Here is a 23,219-nt window from a genome sequence, read left to right as displayed (position 1 = left end):
TGACATTCATTTAAATGAATCAGTCGTGGATATCAAACTTTGATGCACTTGATGCAGACCTTGTAGACTAGTCTATCGTTGCGATGTGGCTGCTGAGCCTCAGTTTAAGCCTGGACCAGGGTGCCAGCCTCTAACCCTCCTCTCGTTCTGTTTAGGTTCACAGAACCTAATTTTAGTTATACCAAAAATACCATGTTTGCGCACCTGTTCCACAGGTGCACACCTTCATATTTTTTTGGCCTTCTGCAACACCAGCTCTCTGGGCTTACGGTGGGGAGGCTCCGCCAACACCAAAAATGCCATGTTTGCGCACCTGTTCCACAGGTGCACAGCTTCATAATTTTTACGCCTTCTTCAACACCAGCTCTTTGGGCTTACGGTGGGGAGGCTACGCCAAACAAAAAATATCATGTTTGCGCACCTGTTCCACAGGTGCATACCTTCATAATTTTTTGGCCTTCTGCAACACCAGCTCTTTGGGCTTACGGTGGGGAGGCTCCGCCAACACCAAAAATGCCATGTTTGCGCACCTGTTCCACAGGTGCACAGCTTCATAATTTTTACGCCTTCTTCAACACCAGCTCTTTGGGCTTACGGTGGGGAGGCTACGCCAAACAAAAAATATCATGTTTGCGCACCTGTTCCACAGGTGCATACCTTCATAATTTTTTGGCCTTCTGCAACACCAGCTCTTTGGGCTTACGGTGGGGAGGCTCCGCCAACACCAAAAATACCATGTTTGCGCACCTGTTCCACAGGTGCACAGCTTCATAATTTTTATGCCTTCTTCAACACCAGCTCTTTGGGCTTACGGTGGGGAGGCTACGCCAAACAAAAAATACCATGTTTGCGTATTTGTTCCACAGGTGCACACCTTCATAATTTTTTGGCCTTCTGCAACACCAGCTCTTTGGGTTTACGGTGGGGAGGCTCCACCAACACCAAAAATACCATGTTTGCGTACCTGTTCCACAGGTGCACACCTTCATAATTTTTACGCCTTCTTCAACACCAGCTCTTTGGGCTTACGGTGGGGAGGCTCCGCCAACACCAAAAATACCATGTTTGCGCACCTGTTCTACAGGTGCACACCTTCATAATTTTTACGCCTTCTTCAACACCAGCTCTTTGGGCTTACGGTGGGGAGGCTCCGCCAACACCAAAAATACCATGTTTGCGCACATGTTCTACAGGTGCACACCTTCATAATTTTTACGCCTTCTTCAACACCAGCTCTTTGGGCTTACAGTCGGGAGGCTCCGATAACACCAAAAATACCATGTTTGCGCACCTGATCCACAGGTACACATCTTCTTAATTTTTTCGCCTACTTCAACACCAGCTCTTTGGACTTACAGCGGTATGGCTCCGCCAACACCTAAACAACAATTTTTGTGCACCTGTTTCACAGATGCATATCATTGCATTATGTCCCCATCATACACATTGGCTGTGCAGTTGATTAGGAGCAAAAGAAAGGCGCGGTTAAGCAAAAAAGTCATTTCTGAAGGTTTGGCATGCTATAATTCTGGTTCTGGACGTGCTACAGAGCTGAAACTTCACAGGTACACCTTTTAGACCCCCCAGACACTAAATCCAAAGAAATCTCATTTTTTTTTTTCAATCATTTTTTCAATAATTGGCTCTCTATTAACCGGTTGCCGACCGCCGCACGACTATATACTGCGGCGGTCAGCCCCGGCCAGGCAGAGTGACGTATCGGTACGTCACTCGCCTGTCACTGACTTGCGAGCCTATAGCGAGCGGGCGCGCGCCCGCCGAGGCGCGCGCCCGCCGCGGCTCGTTCACAGGCAAGTCAGTGCGTGTGACCGGCGGACTCGATGTCCGCCGGCCACACTACGATCGCTCCTGTGAAGGGAGAAAGACAGAGCAGCTTGTGTAAACAAGCTGCCTGTCAGTTCTCCCTGTGTAAAAGTAAAGATCTGACCGTTCTACTATGTAGAACGGTTGATCTTTGCTTTTACACCAATAGCAATGTCCCTACACAGTAGAAAGCACGCCCCTAGGACACACTTAACCCCTCCCTTCCCAATAAAGTTAACCCCTTCCCTGCCAGTGTCATTTTTGCAGTAACAGTGCATATGTATAGCACTGATTACTGCAGTAATGTCACTGGTAACCCCAAAAGTGTCAAAAATGTCAGTCAAGGGTCCGATCTGTCCGCCGCAATGTCGCAGTACCGAAAAAAAAATCGCAGATCGCCGCCATTACGCGTTAAAAAAAAAAACACCAAAAATGACAAAAATCTTTCTCTTTGTTAGTAAACGCGATAACTTTTGCGCAAACCAATCAAAATACGCTTTTTGCGATTTTTTTTACCAAACATAGGTAGCATAAAACAAATTGGCCGAAAAATGTTAAAAAATTTTGATTTTTACTTTTTTTTTTGGGGAATTTCATATAAAAAAATGTGAAAAATATTGTTATTTTTGCAAAATTTACGCTCTTTTTTTGTTTATAGCGCGTGATCAAAAAATCGCACAGGTGATCAAATACCACCAAAAGAAAGCTCTGTTTGTGGGAAAAAAAGGACGTCAAATTCGTTTAGGTACAGCGTCGCACGACCGCGCAATTGTCCGTTAAAGTCACGCAGTAAAAAATCGCAAAAAAACCCCTGGTCCTTTAGCAGCCAAATCCTCCGGGGCTTAAGTGGTTAAAAACGACAATTTTTAAGAACTTTTTTTTTTGCCTGATTCATAGTCCCTGGGGCATGACCCAGAACCCTAGGCACTTTTTAGGGGCATTTATTAGGGTTTAGGGCTTCAAAATTGTGTTTTTTGATTCCCAAAGTTCGGGTCCCATTGATTTCAATGGGGTTCTGGAATCCGAACCAAACTTTCGGGAAATTCGGGTGTTCTGGTCAAACCGAACTTTTCAAAAGTTCGATCATCCCTCCTGATGGGCACTGATTAGGCTGCAGTGATGGGCACGAAGCGGCACTGATAAGCTTCACTGATGGGGCTGCACTGATATGCTGCCCTCATGGGCAATGCTATGTTGCACTGATGGGCATTAATAGGCTGCACTGATGGCCACTGATGAGGCGGCACTGATACTGCAATGATGGGGCTGCACTGATAGCCACTGATGAGGCGGCACTGATAAGCTGCACTGATGGGGCTGCATTGATACGGTAGCACTGATGGGCACTGATAGGCTGCACTGGTGACCACTGATGGTGCTGTAATGATGGCCACTGATGAGGCCGCACTGATATGCTGCACTCATGGGCAGTAATGAGGCTGCACTGGTGAGCACTGATAAGGCTGCACTGATGGACAGTAATGAGGCTGCACAGATGAGCATTGATAAGACTGCACTTATGGGAACTGATGAGGCTGGACTGATGGACACTGATAGACTGTGGTTGTGGTCTGTGGTTTACAGATGACAGGGTGGGTCATTAACAGGAAAGGGTGTGGCCTTTTTAGGAAGGGGTGGGTCATATTTAAATTAGGGGTGCCCAAGTTTAGTCAGGCCTAGGGCAGCACAAAACCTAAATACACCACTGCCTGTCATGCCTGTTTCTTTATTGCAAGGGATGTTTACATTCCTTGTAATAGGGAAAAAAAAATGATCACATTTTTTTTTTAAATGGTGTAAAAATAAAAAATAAATAAAATAAATAGGACAAAAAAAAAATTAAAGCGTCCTGTCCCCGTTAGCTCGCGTGCATAAGCGAACGCATATGGAAGTCCCGCCAACTAATGTAAACGGTGTGAGGTGAGGTATCGCCGTGAGGTATTGCCGCAATCGTTAGAGAAAGAGCAATAATTTTAGCCCTAGAACTCCTCTGTAACTCTAAGCTGGTACCTGTAGACATTTTTAAAATGTCACCTATGGGATTTTTAAGTACCAATATTTGTCGCCATTCCGCGAGCGTGCGCAATTTTGAAGCATGACATGTTGGGTGTCTATTTACTCGCCGTAACATTATCTTTCACATTATGGAAAAAAATTGGGCTAACTTTACTGTTTTCTTATTTTTTAATTCAAAGAAGTGATTATTTTTCCAAACAAATTGCGTTTGGATAAAATATTGCAACAATCTCCATTTTATTCTCTAGGGTCTCTGCTAAAAAAAAATATATAATATTTGGGGGTTCTAAGTAGTTTTCTAGCAAACAAAACTGATTTGTAAACACCAAGTGTGAAAAATAGGCCTGGTGTTAAAGTGGTTAAACCCCTCCTTTTCCTTTGTAAAAACCAAAGAGAAAAATGTATGCTGTTGCCTTCCCATTTCTCTTACCAACTTCCCCTGATTATCCTTTATGGAGTTATTTTGCTCTGCCCTCTCCTTTTTACTTGTGATCTATTTAACCACTTGCCGACTGGGCCATAGCTGAATGACGGCTAAAGCGCGATCGGCTTATTCTGGGAGGGTGTACTATGACGTCCTCCCAGAATCGTGTAACCCGCGTGCCCCCGGAGCACGCACATGGAAGTGTCTGTGCTCGCTGGGTCCCGGTGCGTCATGGATCGTGGTAGAGGGCCAATGACAGCGGCCCTTTACCATGTGATTGCTCAGTCATATGATAGAGCATTCACTTGTCAACAAACCAGCGCATGCCTGGTTCATTTCTCTCCTCTCCTCACACACTGTACACAATAATCGGTATAGGAGAGAAACTGCAGCTGCACCCATCCTCTGCCTCCTCCATACCCCAATTATGCCCATTCAAGTCACATCCATGCCACATCCATGCCACCTCAGTGCTCATCCATGGCTCACCCATGCTGCATCCGTGCTCATCCATGCCACACCAGTACTCATACATGCCACACCAGTGCTTATCCATGCCACATCTATGGCACATCATTGTTCATCCATGCCATCTCAGTGCTCAATAATGCCACGTCAGTGCTCATCCATGCCACATCCATGCCACGTCAGTGCTCATCCATGCCACATCAGTGGTCATCCATGCCACATCCATGCCACAGCAGTGCTCATCCATGCCACATCCATGACACGTCATTGGTGCCACATCCATGCCACATCAGTGCTCATCCGCACCACATCCATGCCACGTCAGTGCTCATCCGAGCCACATCAATGCCACACCCATGCCACATTAGTGCTCATCCGTACTACATCAGTGCTCATCCATGCCACATCCATGCCACATCAGTACTCATCCGTGTCACATCCATGCCACATCAGTGCTCATCCGTGCCACATCAGTGCTCATCCATGCCACATCAGTGCTCGTCCATGCCACATCAGTGCTCACCCATGCCACATCCATGGCACATCATTGCTCATCTGTGCCACATCCGTGCAACATCAGTGATCATCTGTGCCACTACAGTGCTTATCAGTTCCCTACAGTGCCTCACAAAATTGTAATGGGAAGTCAGGAAATGACGGTGCTCCCTGTATGTGGCTAAGCTGTGTAAAAAAGCCTCAAACACTTGGTATCACCATATTCAGAAGGAGTAGCAGAATGTATTTTGGGGTGTCATTTTTGCTATGTACATGCTATGTGTTAGAAATATCTTATAAATGGACAACTTTGTGTTAAAAAAAACGCATTTTGGGACTTCCAGTTCCGGTGCCTCGTGTGAGCAGCGGCTTGGAACAGCAGCTCCGGCATCATCGGCCTACAAAACCTAATCCATGGCACATCCTTTCCATCTGGATGAGCGGAGGCTTCATCCACCCACCCACCGGATACCGGTAGCTATGGACCGATTTGTCTTACATGGCCATTCGGCCGCTAACCCAGCCCCCAGAGGAGATCCCGCTGCACAGGCCGCACACGAGGCGGCAATGGCAGATGTGGCTTCACCACCTGATACCTCTCCCCACTCAGACCAGGGAGTAACATCTCCGGTGATGCCTGATACACAAGTTGCATGCCTGGCGCAGGCTGTAGCGGCTCTGCTCTCCCCCACCATAACAGAGGCTGTAGACAGAGCGATCGCACTGGGCATCTCACAGATTAAAAAGGAATTGGGGGAACAGTCAAAATGTATGTCTGAACTAGAGCATCGTTTATCTGACCTGAAGGATAAAGTGCAACACTCCTTCTCCTCAGGCCAACAAGCCAAACAAACACAACGCTATATTCTCGAAGAGCTGGATGACCTGGAGAATTGCTTCAGGAGAAACAATCTGCGGATTATAGGCCTCCCTGAAACATACAGCACTGACTCCCTGTCTGAAATCTGCATGTCACGGATTCCCTCTGCCTTGGGAATAGCTGCTTGATGCATAGTGGAAAGGGCCCACTGGCTAGGGGCCCCCTCTAATGATAGACGCTCTAATGGTCAGTCCTCACAATCTGACAGCCCTGTTGCACTGTGGAATCAGAAATCTATCTCTCTACCTTCTCTAAAACAGAATCTCCTGATCAGGGACACAGTGATAGCATGGAGGGAGGTGAGGAAGAGGTTGGGGGTCCCCCACCTGCTCTCTCGTCATATGACCATACACCATCATCCTCTGTTTCCTCAGGCGCAACAATATGTGGCATTCAAATTGTGGGCCTCAAAAGGGTTAACAAAATTTTCACAATTATTTGATGTTACGACAGGTATATCCCTCACTGCAACTGAAATCTCTCAGAAATATCAACCACCCATTCACCATCATCTATATTTTCAATAAGCTATTAGTTTTGTAAATGCACTGTATCAGTCTAGGGAATTACGTTTTCAGCATACCAGTATTGACTCTTTGGTGGCCCTGGACAGACACAAAAAATATCTCATCCAAGATAGCGATGACCTGGAACAAGGAACTGCATTCATCTGAGGTGCATCGGACTATTCTCCAAGGTTACAACACCACTTGCGCTTATGTGCATAATGAGTTTTGGCGAGAGCACCAATTTAAAATTCTACACTGTGCCTATATCCCACACCTAAAATGGTCAACTGCTGCAGACCACCATCTTTGTACTCTTTTCAAGGACCCATCCTTGCTGCATAAACTGTGGTCTTGCCCGCATATTTCTAGTTTTTTGGATCAAGTACTAGTTTTGGTGGCCCTCATAACAAGGCTTACCCCTTTTAAGGACATCTACACATTACTCTTCCGAAATTTTGACCTTCAACTCTTCTCTCTGCCAAGACCGCAAAAAACGTATTCTGATACACAACAAACCATGGTTAGCCACGTGTTATATGACTGCCAGGAGGGCTATCCTAAGACAATGGACAGCAACCCCTCCACCTACTATTGCAGAAGTTAAAACTGACCTGCAGTCACTATTGCCGAGGGAGAGACTAGACTTGACTTTAAATCTTTCACGCCACTCCGCTGTCTTCATTCGTAAATAGAACAATTTTATAGCAAACTCCAATTAAGATCATCCCCATCTGTAGCGGAGGATCATATCGAACTATGTTCATTGGCATACTACGTTCATCTACAGCTCCTTGATTCGTAAAGATAGTGGGTGAAACTGCAATGTGATGTGTTCTTAAAATCCATGCAACATTTATGAAAAAAAATGATATTTTCTATTTTTTGTTATAAAGAAAATCCAATAAACTAAATTTTTGTCAAACATTTAATCCAAAACATATTTAGCCACATGTCTCAGGTAAAAAAAAAAAATTCAAAAAGCATATATTTATTGGATTGCGCAAAAGTTATAGCGTCTACAAACTATGGTACATTTTCTTGAATTTACGCAGCTTTTAGTTTCTTGAAGTGCTAAAATGGCAGGGCAGTACAAACACCCCCCCCCCCCAAATTACACCTTTTTGGAAAGTAGACACCCCAAGGAATTTGCTGAGAGGCAGGTTGAGCACATTGAACATTTCATTTTTTTGTCACAAGTGACTGAAAAATAAAACAAAAAAAATCACTGAAATTATATATTTCTCACACATGCCATGGGTATCTGTGGAATTACACTACAAAATAAATTTTGCTGCTTCTCCTGAGTATGGGGATACCCCATGTGTAAGACTTTTTTGGAGATTAGCAATATACAGGACCTGGTGTGCAAAATTGGGGGGGGGGGTGCGTGACTTGCATCAATGCAGCCCATCAATACAGAGTGATTAGTGAGCAGTTCCCCCATCAATGCAGAGTGGCCAGTGACCAGTGAGCAGTGCTCCCAAAGCCCCCCATCAATGCAGAGTGACCAGTGATCAGTGAGCAGTTCCACCATCAATGCAGAGTGACCAGTGCCCCCAAAGCCCCCCATCAATGCACAGTGACCAGTGACCAGTGCCCCCATCAATGCACTCACCTTTTGGGTTTGCAGAGTAAGGGTTGAAGTCAGGGATCGGGAAAGCTGTCCTCCTCCTCCTGGCTTGCTGGTTGTAGCGTTGTCCTGTCTGAATCAGTCCGTCCTCAGCAGAGACAGGGAGTGGATGTCCGCATTCGTTGAGGCTCAGGCAGGCTCTATTGCGTTCTTCCAACGCAGGAAGAAGACAGTGACACCCAAGCCCTGCCCTACAACGTCGGACATCCTATAGACCAATCACAGGATGGCAAAGGTATGGTGGGAGTGTTCGGGGCGCATCGCTCTAAAGGACGCCAATCAGCTTCACAGAAAAAAACACATGATTCCAAAATCCCCACTCCTCTCCATAGACAGCAGTGTGTCCAGCGTCCCACTCACACTTAAATGTACAAATTTTATTTATTTTTTTTAATGCTGATGTACGGATGACTAGCCTTGGGGGTGCGGCACCCCTGCGCCCCCTATTAACACGCCGCCACTGTACAGGATCCCGAAAGTCAATCACCACCTTCAGAATTCTAAAAGGCGTAAATTGCTCAATTCACTTTCTCACTACCTATCACGGTTTTGGTGGCCCTGAAATGTAAAGATAGCACAAAACCCCCCAAATGACCCCATTTTGGAAAGTAGACACCCAAAGCTGTTGGCTGAGAGGCATGGTGAGTCCATGGAATATTTTATATTTTGCCAAAAGTTAAAAGATATATTGCTCACACATGCCATGGGTATATGTGGAATGACACCCCAAAATACATTCTGCTGCTTCTCCTGAGTACAGGGATAACACATGTGTGAGACTTTTTGGGAGTGTATCCGCGTACAGGACCCCGAAAACCAATCACCACCTTCAGGCTTTCTTAGCGCGCAATATCACAAACCCGCCCTCAAATTACCCCTTTTTTGGAAAGTAGACATCCCAAGGTATTTTCTAAGAGGCATAGTGAGTATTTTTCAGCTCTTATTTGTTTTGGAAAATTAAGAAAGAAAAGAAAAATGGATTTTGTTTTTAAATTTTTAACACTTTGTGACAAAATAGCAAGATCTGGAAAATACTCAAACATGCCTCTCAACAAATAGCTCAGGGTGTCTTCTTTCCGAAAAGGGGTCATTTGTGGAAGGGGGGGGGGGGGTTGTGCTGTCTTGGCTTTTCATGGCCTCTGATAGTGTGATAGGTAGTGAGTAGTGATGAGCCAAACATCCCCCTGTTCGGTTCGCACCAGAACACCGCGAACACGGGAAAAGTTTGTTCGAACAGACAACCTTCATTGAAGTCTATGGGACTCGAACATCAAAAATCAAAAGTCCTAATTTTAAAGACTTAAATGCAAGTTATTGCCCAACTAAAGTGTATTGGGGTCTGCGTACTGACTTGGAGAACATGTAGCAATGCAAAAGATTTTTTTTTAAAAAACGATAGTTTTTAAAGGAGCAGTGATTTACTGATTTTAATGATGCTTAAAGAGAAACTTTAAAAATGAAAAATTCCTTTAAATATCGTGCCTGGGGGGTCCTGTTAATGTGCCTGTAAAGTAGCGCATCTCTACGATGTATGTAGCCTGCTGCAGCAATGCTGACATTTCTAAGGAAAAAATGTCATATACAAATATACATACAAAAATTTCAAATCCCATGTCATACAGGTGCATAAAAATTGGGCCTTTGGTGTTGGTGGTGCCAAAACACTGTAATACCTCAGTTATTCTTGAATAACTGTGTAGGAACGGGCCCTGCTGGTAAAAATTCCATACAAATTTAAAATTGCATGTACTCTTATACAGGTGCAGAAAAATTGGGCCTTGATTGTTGGTGGTGCCTGAACACCGCAACCCCTCGCAGTTACTTTTGCAGGGCGCAGGAACGGGCCCTGCTGGTAAAAATTCTATACCAATTTGAAATTGGCAAAGATCAAGTGTATTATCTGATCTTATCAGTGATCTAGTGGGGACACTGTGCTGTCATCTGACATGACCAAGGTTGGGTGGTGGCTATGCAACCCTGCTGGAGTGATGGGAACCTGGAAGGTTAGTATCGGCAGAAACTGAAATTATGCCTTTGGTGTTGGTAGTGCCTGAACACTGCAACCCCTCACAGTTACTCTTGCTGGGCACAGGGACAGGCCCTACCATTAGAAATTAGATACGAAATTGAAATCGCATGTACTTGTCATAGGTGCAGAAAAATTGGGCCTTTGGTGTTGGTGGTGCCTGAACACAGTAACCCCTCACAGTTACTTTTGCAGGGTGCAGGAACAGGCCCTGCTGGTAAGAATTCCATACAAATTTGAAATTGCATGAACTTGTCATACAGGTGCAGAAAAATTGGGCCTTTGGTGTTGGTGGTGCCTGAACACAGTAACCCTTCACAGTTATTTTTGCAGGGTGCAGGAACAGGCCCTGCTGGTAAGAATTCCATACAAATTTGAAATTGCATGTACTTGTCATACAGGTGCAAAAAATTGGGCCTTTGGTGTTGGTGGTGCCTGAACACCATAACCCCTCACAGTTACTCTTGAGGGGCGCAGGACACAGGGACAGTGCATACAATTTAAATTGTACGCACCTGTCATACAAGTGCAGAAAAATGAGGCTTTGGGTGTTGGTGGTGATTTAAACCAAAAACATTGTTGGAAACTAGCAGAATCAAGATTGAGGAATAGGATAAGTAGCATATGCAGTCTTCAAGGGATGGCAGACCCCTAGAAAATTCAATAAGTTACATCAGCATCAGGGGCTTGATAGCTGCTGTTGATCGAGGACTGGTTCATTTTGATAAAAGTCAGCTGGTCAACAGAGTCTGTGGGTATGGTAAAAGAGAATATGTCATCTGTGCAAATGTTCATGTGAGGCAGCTGGCAAGAAGGAAAATACAGTCCCCCATTGACATTTAAAAGAATTTGCAGCGCCAAAATAAAATTAAAATTGCAAGTGGAACTTATCTTCAAAATAGTCCACAATCAGAACATAGTCTATAGTCAATCAATAAGTTGCTTTATCCAGTGATAACAGATGATTTGACAGTTCCTTAGGTAATCTCTCAGTGATGTAACATGAAAGAGAACATAAAAACACAACATAGTGTAACTCTGCTGGTGGGGAGGGGGAGGGAGGGTTTCACCCGTGATGGAACATAAATCTTTAGTGACAGTCTCTCTTCCCCCATGTATCAAACACTCACCAGAAAACGATAGAAGCAGGCACATAGCGGGTTAATCCCACAGCCTTCCCAACCAGCTGAGAGTACAGTACGATAACAGCAATAATCCACATGCAGTGACAGGGATCAGACCGCTGCTCATAAAACTCCCATCACAGCCCGGACTCAGCCATCCATGAGGTGCACACATTCACAGGCAAAAACAGAGGTGGAGGATCAGAAACAACTAAGTTTTAATGTTTAAAAGATGGCTTACAGTATAGTGTCAGTAGCAAGTACTTACAGCATGTTACGCTGCTGTGTAGGCTTAACAGCAGCGTGACCAACCCGGAAGACAATCCTGGACATGCCCAACGCGTTTCCGACCAATAGTCGATCATCAAGGGGCAGACATCTGTCAGTCATAGCCCTCTTATAGTCACTGGAAAAGCTACCACTGATTGGAGTTCCTTTGTCTTTCTGCCCACCGTAGTCCAACTGCATAGCATTTAGTGATACAGCGCCATTTCCTAGTAGCCTTTAGCACCGTTATATGTTTACAGGGAGGCAAGAGACAAAGTTTTTACACCAGCGATACCTTGTAACCCACTTTGCATTAGATATTAAATGCAATCTTATTTACATTCCATATTTAGTGCAACCTTATTCACACGGATCAAACATAAGAAGATGTAATGTACAAGATAAAGTGCATATTACAAGGCATCAATAAATAAGTGTATAGTATGCAGGACAAAGTCTGTGCACCTCTCGGTGCGTCTATACAAACAGCTGGGAAATAAAGAACATCCAATCCATACTGTGCACATGAATAGAACATGTCAATATAAAAGTGATTAAAAATGAATATGGAACCAGACAAGGATATCCCCTTTCCCCAGTCCTCTTTGTTCTTAACCTAGAACCCTTTCTGCATTTCCCTAGATTCAACCCAGATATTCAAGGAGAAAGGACCCACTCCAAGGAGTACAAACTAGCGACCTTCGCAGATGACATCCTCCTCTTCCTTACAGAACTCTATATTTCTCTCCCTGTATTACTATAAGAATTTCGCCAGTTACAGATTATTTCTAACTTAACCTTCTTAGCGGTATTCGGGCGTGGCTCGGGGTTAAATTTCAGAGCCAAAGCGGTAACCCCGAGCCACACTCGGGGTACCGCCAGAAGCATCGCTGGATCCTGTAAAAGAGGTTTCTTACCTTGTCACCAGGATCCAGCGATGTATCTCAGTGGTATGCGGTGGCGGATCTTCCTCCCAATCGTCTCCGTGCCCCGGCTTCCATCTCCTGCGACGTGACGTTCGCAGGGGGGTGGAACCGGCGGCAAATTCAAATGTAAAACACACCAAACACACTGATACCATTCAAAATAAAATAAATTCACATTACATTGCCCCCCAGTGCCCTTTCCTGCAGTTTTACTGTACTTATATATATATATATATATATATATATATATATATATATATATATATATATATATATATATATATACATATATATTGGGGGGCTCTATTGTTCCAGGAGGGGGATCTATTTTTGCATGATGGAGTTCATTGTTGCTGCTGGGAGGGGGGCTTATGTTACTGGTGGGGTTTAGTTGTTGCTGGAAGGGATCTACTGTTGAGAGAGGGGTCTGTTCTTGCTGGCTGTTAGGGGATCTATTGTTGCTTGAGAGCATCTATTTTTGTGGCAATCTGTTATTGTTGGTGGGGGAACTATTGTTGAGGAAGTGGTCTATTGTTGCTGGCTGCTGGAGAGTCTATTGATGTTGGAAAATCTGTTGTTGATGCCGAGTCTATTGTTGTTGGGATCTATTTTAGCTGGAAAAAAAAAATCTATTTTCGTTGGAAAGGATCTATTGCTGCTGGCTGCAGGGGGATCTACTTTACTACTTTTCTTGTTGTTAACAAATTCCATACAAATGACTTATCACCATTAAATGTTACTTGGTTCTATATTCTCTAAAAAGGGGCGGTACTGGGAGGTGGATATCGGGTGGAACCATAGGAAGTTGCTCAGAGGTGGGTAGGGGGCAGAACCAAGGGATGTTGCCCAGAGGTGGGTATGGGAGCGGAGATAAGAAGCTTTAAAAGGGGGAGTTCCTGCACCTTTTCTCTGAGAAAAAAAGCTCTGTGTATATATATATATATATATATATATATATATATATATATATATATATATATATATACACACACACACACAGTATATATACATATATATATATATATATATATATATATATATATATATATATATATATATATATATATATATATATATATATATATATATACATACATACTTTAACTTACTTATAGTTTTTTATTATATTATAATTTATGATTTTGTGTCTCAAACTTTATCATACCCGAGATGTTTTAAGAAGAACGCACAGTAAAAAAAAAAATGTAAATAGTTGGTTTGGGCTGCTCATTCTCAAGAATTACATGCAAAATAATGGTACCGCTTTCAGCACCTAAAATCCGAAAGAATCATACCGCCAGAGAGGTTAAAGACAGTTTTACCAAATCCCATACTTTAAACATTTCTCTGTCTTCACAAACAATCTCTGCTGTCGGGAAAACCTTCCCTTTAATTGGAAGAATGATGCCATAACATATCTGGGTAGCCAACTCTCCCGCCGCCTAAGAGATTTATATTCTATGAACTACTTGCGTATTCTCCAGAACTTGTCAAATGACCTAAAGAGCTGGAACAAACCAATCTTCTCCTGGTTTGGCAGAGTGGCTATACTTACAATGAATGTGCTCCCTCACCTGCTTTATATTTTGCAAATAGCACCAATTCAGATCTCCGCAGACTTCTTCCGAACCTATAGAAGCTTATGTACCAAATTTTTATAGGGAAACCGCAGACCCAGAATCAGCTACAACAAACTATCCCTCCCCGAACACAAAGGTGGAATTGGCCTCCCCGATCTAAAAAAACTATTATCAAGCCTACCATCTTTCCTGAATAATAAACTGGAATGCACATGGCAAGATTAAAGATTGGGTGGAGCTGGAGGCCTCATTCCCCTCACTTCCCCTAAACTTATTACCTTGGATACTCCCAAACCAAATCTCATCCAACCTCTGCACACATCCCTTAATTGGACCTACCATCTGTTCCAATGACATATGCAAGTCCACTTCAATAGCGCCTGTCCCCGGACTTCTCACCCCTATTTGTTTAAGCCCTGACTTCTCTCCAGGCAGACAGTCAATTCTTAGCGTCTAACTGACCCTACGATGACGTCCTGGTACATCACTGGCACAGGGTAATACTCTACCATGGGAAGACCTACCTTTTAACAGGGAAGGTCCTTCTACCTCCTCCTGGAACTATGTTTTGATATCACACTACATTCAATCACTGGACAGAAAATGCTTGGTCTCCATATCACTAACATGCTTCGAAGCTCTATTTTCTAGGAAAAATCCCCAATGTCACCTTATTTTACCAATGCACTCCCTCTTGTTTAAAGACGCCCCCTGCCCCCAACTCCGGTTTGTCTTGCCAGCATGGGAAAAAGACCTCTCTCTATCAATCTCTCTAGAAGATTGGGAACAAATAAACCTAAACATACTGTACATAAGGGCTCAATCAATGTTACTACAGATACAAAACCCAAACTCGGTGGTACCGAACCCCCACCCTAATACACAAATTCTGCCCAAACATCCCTGAGACCTGTTAGAGAGGCCAATCTGATCTAGGGGCACTATTGCACATTTGGTGGACCTGCCCGCGTATCCAACCATTTTGGGTTAAGGTTAGCCGCATTATAGCTCAAGTCACAACATACAACCAGGACCACACCCCAGCACAACTTCTTCATCTCCCACAGGGAGGCTACTTCAAATTGTTGGCCATGCACATGGTTAATGCTGCGAAACAATGCATACGGCATCACTGGGGCACTACACACACCTGCAAAATAGCAGAATCGGAACGCCTGATCAGTATTGCGCAAGACACACCCACAAAATTCTCCTCAAAATGGGCATGCTGCAATCACGTTTAAACAATGGCTGAATACCTCAACCCAACTAACCCCCTATCCCAACTCTCAAATACAACCCCACAATGATCAGATTCCTCTCAAAGGCCCCCATACCTTACTTGAGACTAGACTATTATAAAAGCCCCATCCTACTCCCAAAACAAACTGAGGGAGTGAGGGATGGAGCCCTCTAATGGCCTATACCAATTCCCCCCCCCCTTTTTTTTCGTTCTTCTTCCAGCTCCTTTTCCCCTTCTTCGATCCCTTTACAGACATACAGAGAACCACCCATATGCATTTTCCTTATTTCCCGACAGGTTCATAACCCGTCTGCCTGTGCCGTTCCTTCAGAGCCCTGTGCCGTGAACAGCAGCTCCTGGAAGGAAGACGGCTAAACTTATCGGCCATGTCACCAATGAGCGAGCGGTACTGCGAGGGCTTCGTTCTAAGGTCAGTATTTCATAATGAGCTAGTATGCGATGAATACTAGCTCATAATACCTTTGTCTTTCAGGTTTTTCTTTTTTTTCTTTTTTTTTTCTGAGGTTTACAACCTCATTAATGTCACAAATGATCAGCTTTCGGAAGGAAACTGGTACCCAAGACTTTCCGCTTACTTTGGCTTTGCATCTTTTATTAAAGTGTAGCCCATAGGCCTTTAATTAACCCTGTTCCCCTAGTTACATTCAGTGTCAGGAGACAAAATATACCTTAATATTTCTACTATACCAACAGCTATGAGAAGTTCATTCATACTACTTATTTTATACAGAGGTACGATATATCGAATAAGATATACCTCCAACTGTTCACTGTTTATTTTTATGGACACTGGTCACTTTTCTCTGATACTACCTGTGGATATACAAGATATGCTTTATTCTCTGTGTTCCTCAATATCTGTATCACACTAGGCTTGCTTGTTACTTTGACTTTCAATATATTTAAAGAATGCCGTTTAGCAGGAAGTCCCTAAAACTGTCCATATAATTTTTCTAAAATATACACTATATAATATTTAATACACCAAGTTATCTGAGTACTTACTCTGGAACCCTCTTATGGTAAAAAACTAAATGTATTTTCCCCATAGAATATAAAAACTAAGTCCAGTTGGATCAAAAAGGAAAGTGCCAAGACAAATGGTTTAGCCTGGTACAGAAAATTCTTAACACTTAAAAAAATTATCATAACATAAAATAAATCATACAAAGGTCATGATGTGCAGAAAGATGAGATAGTAGGAAGCCAAATTAAAACAAAAAAGTCTTGTCTTTAAAGTTTAAATTTAGCCTTGGCAAGCAGTGCTTGTTTTCTTAACTGCTGCCAACAGATCTGATTGGATGTTTCAGTTTTGGATGTTTCCAGTGTGTGTGTGGCACTATGTCACGTGTTTAATGATGTCACTGACTTTAATAAGTATAAAAGAGGAACTGTGATGTACAGGCAACCACCCACTGAGAAATCAACAATCAGTACAATGAAGGTCATCCTGCTTTTTGCACTGTTCGGTCTGAGCTTCTGTCAGGGTAAGCACTATTAAATCAGTAAATAAGATTTGTATTATATTGCTAGAAAAATGTGGACACGTTTTTGAAAGTCTTCAATCACTATTAAACTATGTCTATGTTGCATTATAGATACTAACTGTCCAGTAAATCCTTATGCAGATGACCCTAATTGTCTGATACAAGCACTAAAGGTAAAGTAGTAAATAGTAATTAAACATGAAAATAAACAATTGTTTCTTGTTCCTATTTATTTCCTTAATTTGTCATCAAGACAAGGTACAGCTCTCTATTTTTAATTTAATGCAATAGGAATCTGGGTAATGCATTGTATAAGTGAGTGACATCCAGTACAACTGCTCAAAAAACTAAATCACACTGTTATGTTACCCCTAATTTTATGATTGGAATATAGAATGGATCATAGTGCCCAGATATCCTATGGTATAGAACTGTTCTTGGTTACACATATCTTTAATTTTACCTTTAAGAGCAATGTCATCCTGAATTTGTTTTATAAAAAAAGTCCTCATTTTTACAAGCTTATTTTACCAAAGAAATAGAGAGGTTGTTTACCTAATCTTGTTTGTTCACTTCGTGAATAAGGAAAAATTGTGTTCACATTTAAAACACGGGATTGTTACTTAAAGGCAGCCTTTACAGTGATCAGTTTATTTTTTTGTTCAACCAGCAGGTGCGACAAGAAAAGATCTGATTCCCCCATCCACGATGTGGATGGGAGAATCACTACAGCAACACTTTTGTGTTCTGCTGGTGGGGAACCGGCGACACTGATCATTCTGGAAAAACCCAACAGGCTGGTTGTATACAAGTCAATTGATACATTTACTAATGTACAACCAGCTAGCCCATACATGGATTGAGATTTAGCTGGTCCTTGCTGAACCGACCAAATTTTGATTCATGTATGGCCGGCTTAAGTGTGATTGTATGATTGAAGTGAACACAGTGTCATTGTTTCACTAAGCTAAGTGAACATTCACTTGTTGGAAAAACCGTAAATGACCCCCAACGTTTTTTTTCCTTTACTAAATTAGCTCCATTCAGTTCAAAAGTTATACTTGCCAAACAAACTGTCATCACCCTGTACTACCATATTACAATGCATGTCTTTGTTAATAGTGTTGGATATGTTCATCACTAACATATGTCGTTAATTTTCAGAAACTTGCAGATTTTCTTCCCGCTGTTGGCAAATACGTTTGTGAATACAATAAATTTAAGGTACATTTTATTCTGACTTTAACAAATTGTGCAATGTGCTGGGTGTTCAGTGTGACCCTGTGCCTTTAAGGAGGGGTGGGCTCCCTCTAGTCACCTGTCCTCCATCTATCCAATTAAATGCATGTGCTCTCATTGTAGAGACTCTTTAAATTGTAGAGTTAGGAACTGAAGATCACAGGGTGCCTTGTCGGGGCCTGCAGCTTACGCATGTATTTTCAAATGTGTGCAACCAAACCCCTGTTTTTAACGCATACTGTTAGACAGGTCAATTCGGTTGGTCGCTGGCTGGTTGGTAAGTTGTGACTGGAAATCTCTTCTTTTTTTTTGATCTGCGTCCGCCCTTCCAGTGCTCCTTACCACTAAGACCAGTTATAGGTCTAGGCGGTGACCACTTTGTGTTACAAAATAAACCTACTAAAGTCATTTGTCCAATTCATGGTATACCTAGCTGTAGTTTTCACATTCAAATCCAGTTAACTACTACTAGGTATATAAAATGGGATTATTTGTCTCATGAAGCAGTTTCTGTAAAACAATGGAGAAATCTGAGAATAACACAAGAAGCTGAAATGTGAGTTATGTAATAGATATGTCATCCTTCGTAATGTGGATATGACTAATTGTAAAAAATAATAATTTTCACCACCCTCAGCTCACTTGAGATTATCCTATTAACAGAAAGAGAGTAGACTAAATAGAAAAAATAAATAAAGATATATCGATAGAGCATAAACTGTTTCAAGATATCTCATAGTTTTTTTTTTTTTTTCATTGTATCCCCTATGCTTGGTTTGATCTTTCCTTTATTGCAGTCTGTGTAACAAAAGGGAGATTTCTATTTAATTTCCATCCTGGAGATTCAACAAGGAGTAAGAGGAAATCTATAATGGGAGCATTTTCTTCTTAAACAGCTGTTAAAGAAACAGGAGTCTTCACATTGCAAGATTTCCTCTCAACTCTTGTCCTGGCAACAGCTGTGACATTTTGCATTTTCAGTCACCTTAGTGTATATCCTACAAAAATGCTCATCAGGGCAAACAGCAGGGACACAGACAGTAATAAAAACATATATACTGTCTAATGAGAGCACCAAACAAGTAGCCAAAGCTTTTATTGATAAAACTGTATCATAGCAGGAAAAAGCCAATGCATTTCAGGGGCCAAACAGACTCCTCCTTTATCAGGTCCTTTGTTGCACTTTCGGGATAACTTGCATTCTGAAACTGTTCCAAGCAGAAAACCACAGATTTGTCTGATATCTGCTTACACCAAAACCTTGGATTGAGAGTAACTTGGTTTGAGAGTGTTTTGCAAGACAAGCAAATTTTTTTTTATAAATCTTGACTTGATAAACAAGCGATATCTTCATATACAAATAGTGCCACGTTACAACTGAGTATAAAAGAGAAGAGAGGCGCCTCTAAGTGTAGCAATATGGTTACATTAAATTAAAGGTACACATGGTTGATGAATAAAACAGGCACATCTAAGAATGCAGGCATCCGGGGTAAAGATGTCCACCTAGACCGTCCTCTGCACTACCATCAACATCATCCCTTCCACGCTGTACTCCACTAGCGCTTCAAGCTTCATTTTCAGATCGCTCTACTGCAGGGTAATCTTCCCGGCCACGATTGCAGACTGACGGCGTTGAGATCTGGCAGTGCGGAGGATGGTCTATGTGGACACCTTTAACCCAGATGCCTGCACTCTGAGATGTGCCTCTTTAATTGACAACCATGTGAGTTGCTAAATGTTGAACCTTCATTAAATGTAACCATATTGCTACACTTAGAGGCGCCTCTCTTCTCTTTTATACACTGTAGCTCCTGCTGAATTTTGCTTCTAATCCCCTTGTGGAGGCTACCATTTGTGGATGGACATGTTATGGTTACACAACCTATCACATTGCTATAATCTTTTTATACGGGCTAAAAAGGAAAGGACTTATGAATAAATGGTTGTGGAATGAATCATCTGAGTTTCCATTATTTCTTATGGGGAAACTCGCTTTAATATAAGAGTGCTTTGGATTACAAGCATGTTTCAAGAATGAATTTAGTCCATGAAAGCAGACCTGAGTCCTGATGAAGAGGGTGTCTGTTAGGCCCCTGAAATGTGTTTGTTTTTTTTCTGCTATAGATGTTTGTTTGGGTCCTATTCAGAAAATTCCCAACCTTTAAAAACATTTACAAAATACAGAAAATAATAATACAAAAAGCCAGGATGTTCAGAAGGTAAAGATGGTAGGAAACAAATTTTAAAAATAAAGGTCATGATATTTTTAAGGTTTGCAAATAACCTTGGCAAGCAATGCTTGTTTTCCTAGGTGTCAATTTACCAAGGCACAATATGACCTGCAGACATCATGGCTATTCACTGCATATAAATCCTTCAGAAGGGCAAGTTTATTAACAATTGTACTTCTCTGATTGAGAAGAGAAGTTATTGGAACATGCAGTAAATGGCTACCATGTGTATTGGAAGTGAGTTGAAAACACTCTTCAATATAAATTAAAATAAGCAGGGAAAGAAGGAAAAACAACAGTTAAAATATAATGAATTGTTAATAAAAGACTCATTGGGCAGGGCAATGTATAAAAATGTGTTTTATTTATATCAAGACATTCCAGTGACATTTGTACCCAAATGTATTTATGGCTTTATAACTACACTCTGGTACAAGTGTCACTGCAATGTCTTGATATAAATCAAAACACAATAATTAATGCATGGTTCCTCTTCAATAGGACTTTTAGAGCTCTTTCACACGGTCCGCCTCCGCAGGCGGATCCGTGTTGCTCAGCGGGGATCGATCCGCGATCCCCGCTGAGCCGGGCGGATGACAGCTCCGTCTCCGCTTGCAGAGCGGAGAGGGAGGTGTCTCAGCACCCGCTGCCCTCTATGGGGGATCGGAGGAGAGCGGACCGCTTGTCCGCTCTCATCAGATCTGCTCCGCTCCGATTACTGAACGGATGGAAAAATAGGGTTTCCATCTGTCCAGATTTCAGCACAGGATCGGATGCGGATGGCAGCGGGTGTCAGCGGAGGTGTCTCCGCTGACACCCGCTGCCCCATAGAGCTGCATGGAGGATCCGATCAGATCCGCCTAAAAAACTGACAGGCGGATCTGATCGGACCGCCCGTGTGAAAGAGCCCTTATTTTATTTTATTTTATTTTTTTCCAAAAGGGGGGACTTTTATTATTGTTATTTGTACTGTCCACATACAAAATGAAAATATAACCCACATTAGACCTCAGGAAATATAAAGGACATGATTCCCTAAGCACCAGGATATGTTTTTGAGGGGTAAAGGAAGGTCTCTCGCTTTTTAAGCCATAAGGGGCATGGCGACATATTGCATCCTCAAAAACTGCCATGTATATATGCACATGCTGTATATTTATAGTTGTATATGTGCACACACACACACAAAGATATATATATATATATATATATATATATATATATATATATATATATATATATATATATATATATATATATATATATATATATATATATATAACCTGAATGAGAAGGGTGCCTTTTACTGGGACTGCCAAGCATTGATATTTATCTGCTTCCTCCTCACATTGTGACTGTTTATCTCTTCTCTTTCCCTGCTATTACCATCTCTGAGGTGGAGAAGGAAGGAGGGAGATCATTTCCTCTCATTTTGCTGCACTGGGAGACAGAACAACATCTCCACTCCTTATAACAGCCACATAAACAGCTGTACAGGGGAGATAAGTGATAGGTGTTTCCGAATGCATTTTGGTGTTTTGGACACTCTCCTTTAAAATTACATTTGCCACGACACATTTGGCCAATTTCCTTACTATAGAACATCCTGGCACAGAAACCAGCTGGCACCTGTCTAAAGGCTTTCATTAAAGTGTTATTGGCAGTGTTGGGGTAGTTACTCAAAAAATGTAACTAGTTACTAGTTACTTCTGTAAATTGTAATGAGATTACTTTACTAGTTACTGCATTTGAAAAGTAACTTCACTACTTATTACTTTACTCTCCTCTTTCTTAATTGACCGTGTAGAAGAAGATACATGACAGTCTTTCTGCATAGAGTTTATTGTATAAACACAGGCTTTGGGAAACATGAGAACAAAACCTGCAAAAAACAGAATAAAACATAAAGTGCAACAAAAAGTCATAAACTTCATCCCTCTCTATTCTTCGAAATAACGATTGTATCGCACGGCTTGGGTAACGCAGGAAAGCGCGTTCCTATAGCCTAGTAAAGTAGTGTAGTTACTTCCTATAGCCTAGTAAAGTAGTGTAGTTAGCAATATTAGTATTGTAACTAGTTACTTTACTTAGTTACCAAAAAAGTAATGTAGTTACTGTAATCAGTTACTTTGTAACTAGTTACCCCCAACACTGGTTATTGGTTTGTTGAGATTGCTTTAGTAGATCCGATTTTTAATAGGGCAGTTACAATAACTGTATAAAATTATTTTATACAACCATTTGTTGTGTATTATATGATTAATGACAAGTAAAGCTTTCAATTTACCTTTTTATCAAGTTTAACTCTGTTATTTTTTATTTTATTTTTTTTAGGAGGATCAAAACATACAGAATTACAACGCTGGAGCAGCAATATTCATTGACGCACTGGTACAGAGTACACATTTTTAAGACTTTATGTATAGATTAAGAGCCGGTTCACACTGGGGTGACTTGTCAGGCGACCTGGTCGCCTGACAAGTCGCCGTGGGTCACCTGCCATAGATTAGCACAGGACCCGTTCTAATAGGAGCGACACAAGTCGCTCCGACTTAGAAAAAAGGTCCTGTACTACTTTGAGGGCGACCTGGAGCGACCTGCATTGACTTCAATGATATGAAGCCCGTGCATGCCGCTCCGAGGTTGCGGTGCGAGCTGCACACCGCGACTTTACAGGTCGCCCTGGAAAGTCGGGTCGCGCCTATGTGAACCGGCTCTAACTGTTCAAGAATATATATTTTCTCTAGCACTCATTGACAGACGTAGTCCTCGGTGATACACCACCTTCGGGTTATGTTGCCTCCACAGGAGCAGGACTAGACAGGA

General features: G+C 42.2%; 1 protein-coding gene and 1 long non-coding RNA gene across 2 annotated transcripts in view; both read left to right on the top strand.

Moving 5' to 3' along the window:
• The window catches only part of LOC309562231 (uncharacterized protein), a gene marked incomplete at its 3' end in the record, with an annotated part of 1,785,816 nt that overhangs the window by 1,730,582 nt on the left and 32,015 nt on the right, over nucleotides 1-23,219 (top strand). The gene's annotated exons all lie outside the window — the stretch shown is intronic.
• LOC309562283 lies at nucleotides 16,854-22,784 on the top strand. Its single transcript, XR_014225624.1, has 4 exons — nucleotides 16,854-16,914; nucleotides 17,032-17,093; nucleotides 18,085-18,144; nucleotides 22,728-22,784. It is a non-coding gene; the product is annotated as an uncharacterized lncRNA (long non-coding RNA).

This window comes from Pelophylax lessonae (assembly GCF_965119305.1).
Source record: "Pelophylax lessonae genome assembly, chromosome: 8".
Taxonomy (NCBI): Eukaryota; Metazoa; Chordata; class Amphibia; order Anura; family Ranidae; genus Pelophylax; species Pelophylax lessonae.
The sequence above is the reverse complement of the archived record's forward strand: the minus strand, read 5'-3'. Positions and strand labels throughout refer to the sequence as shown.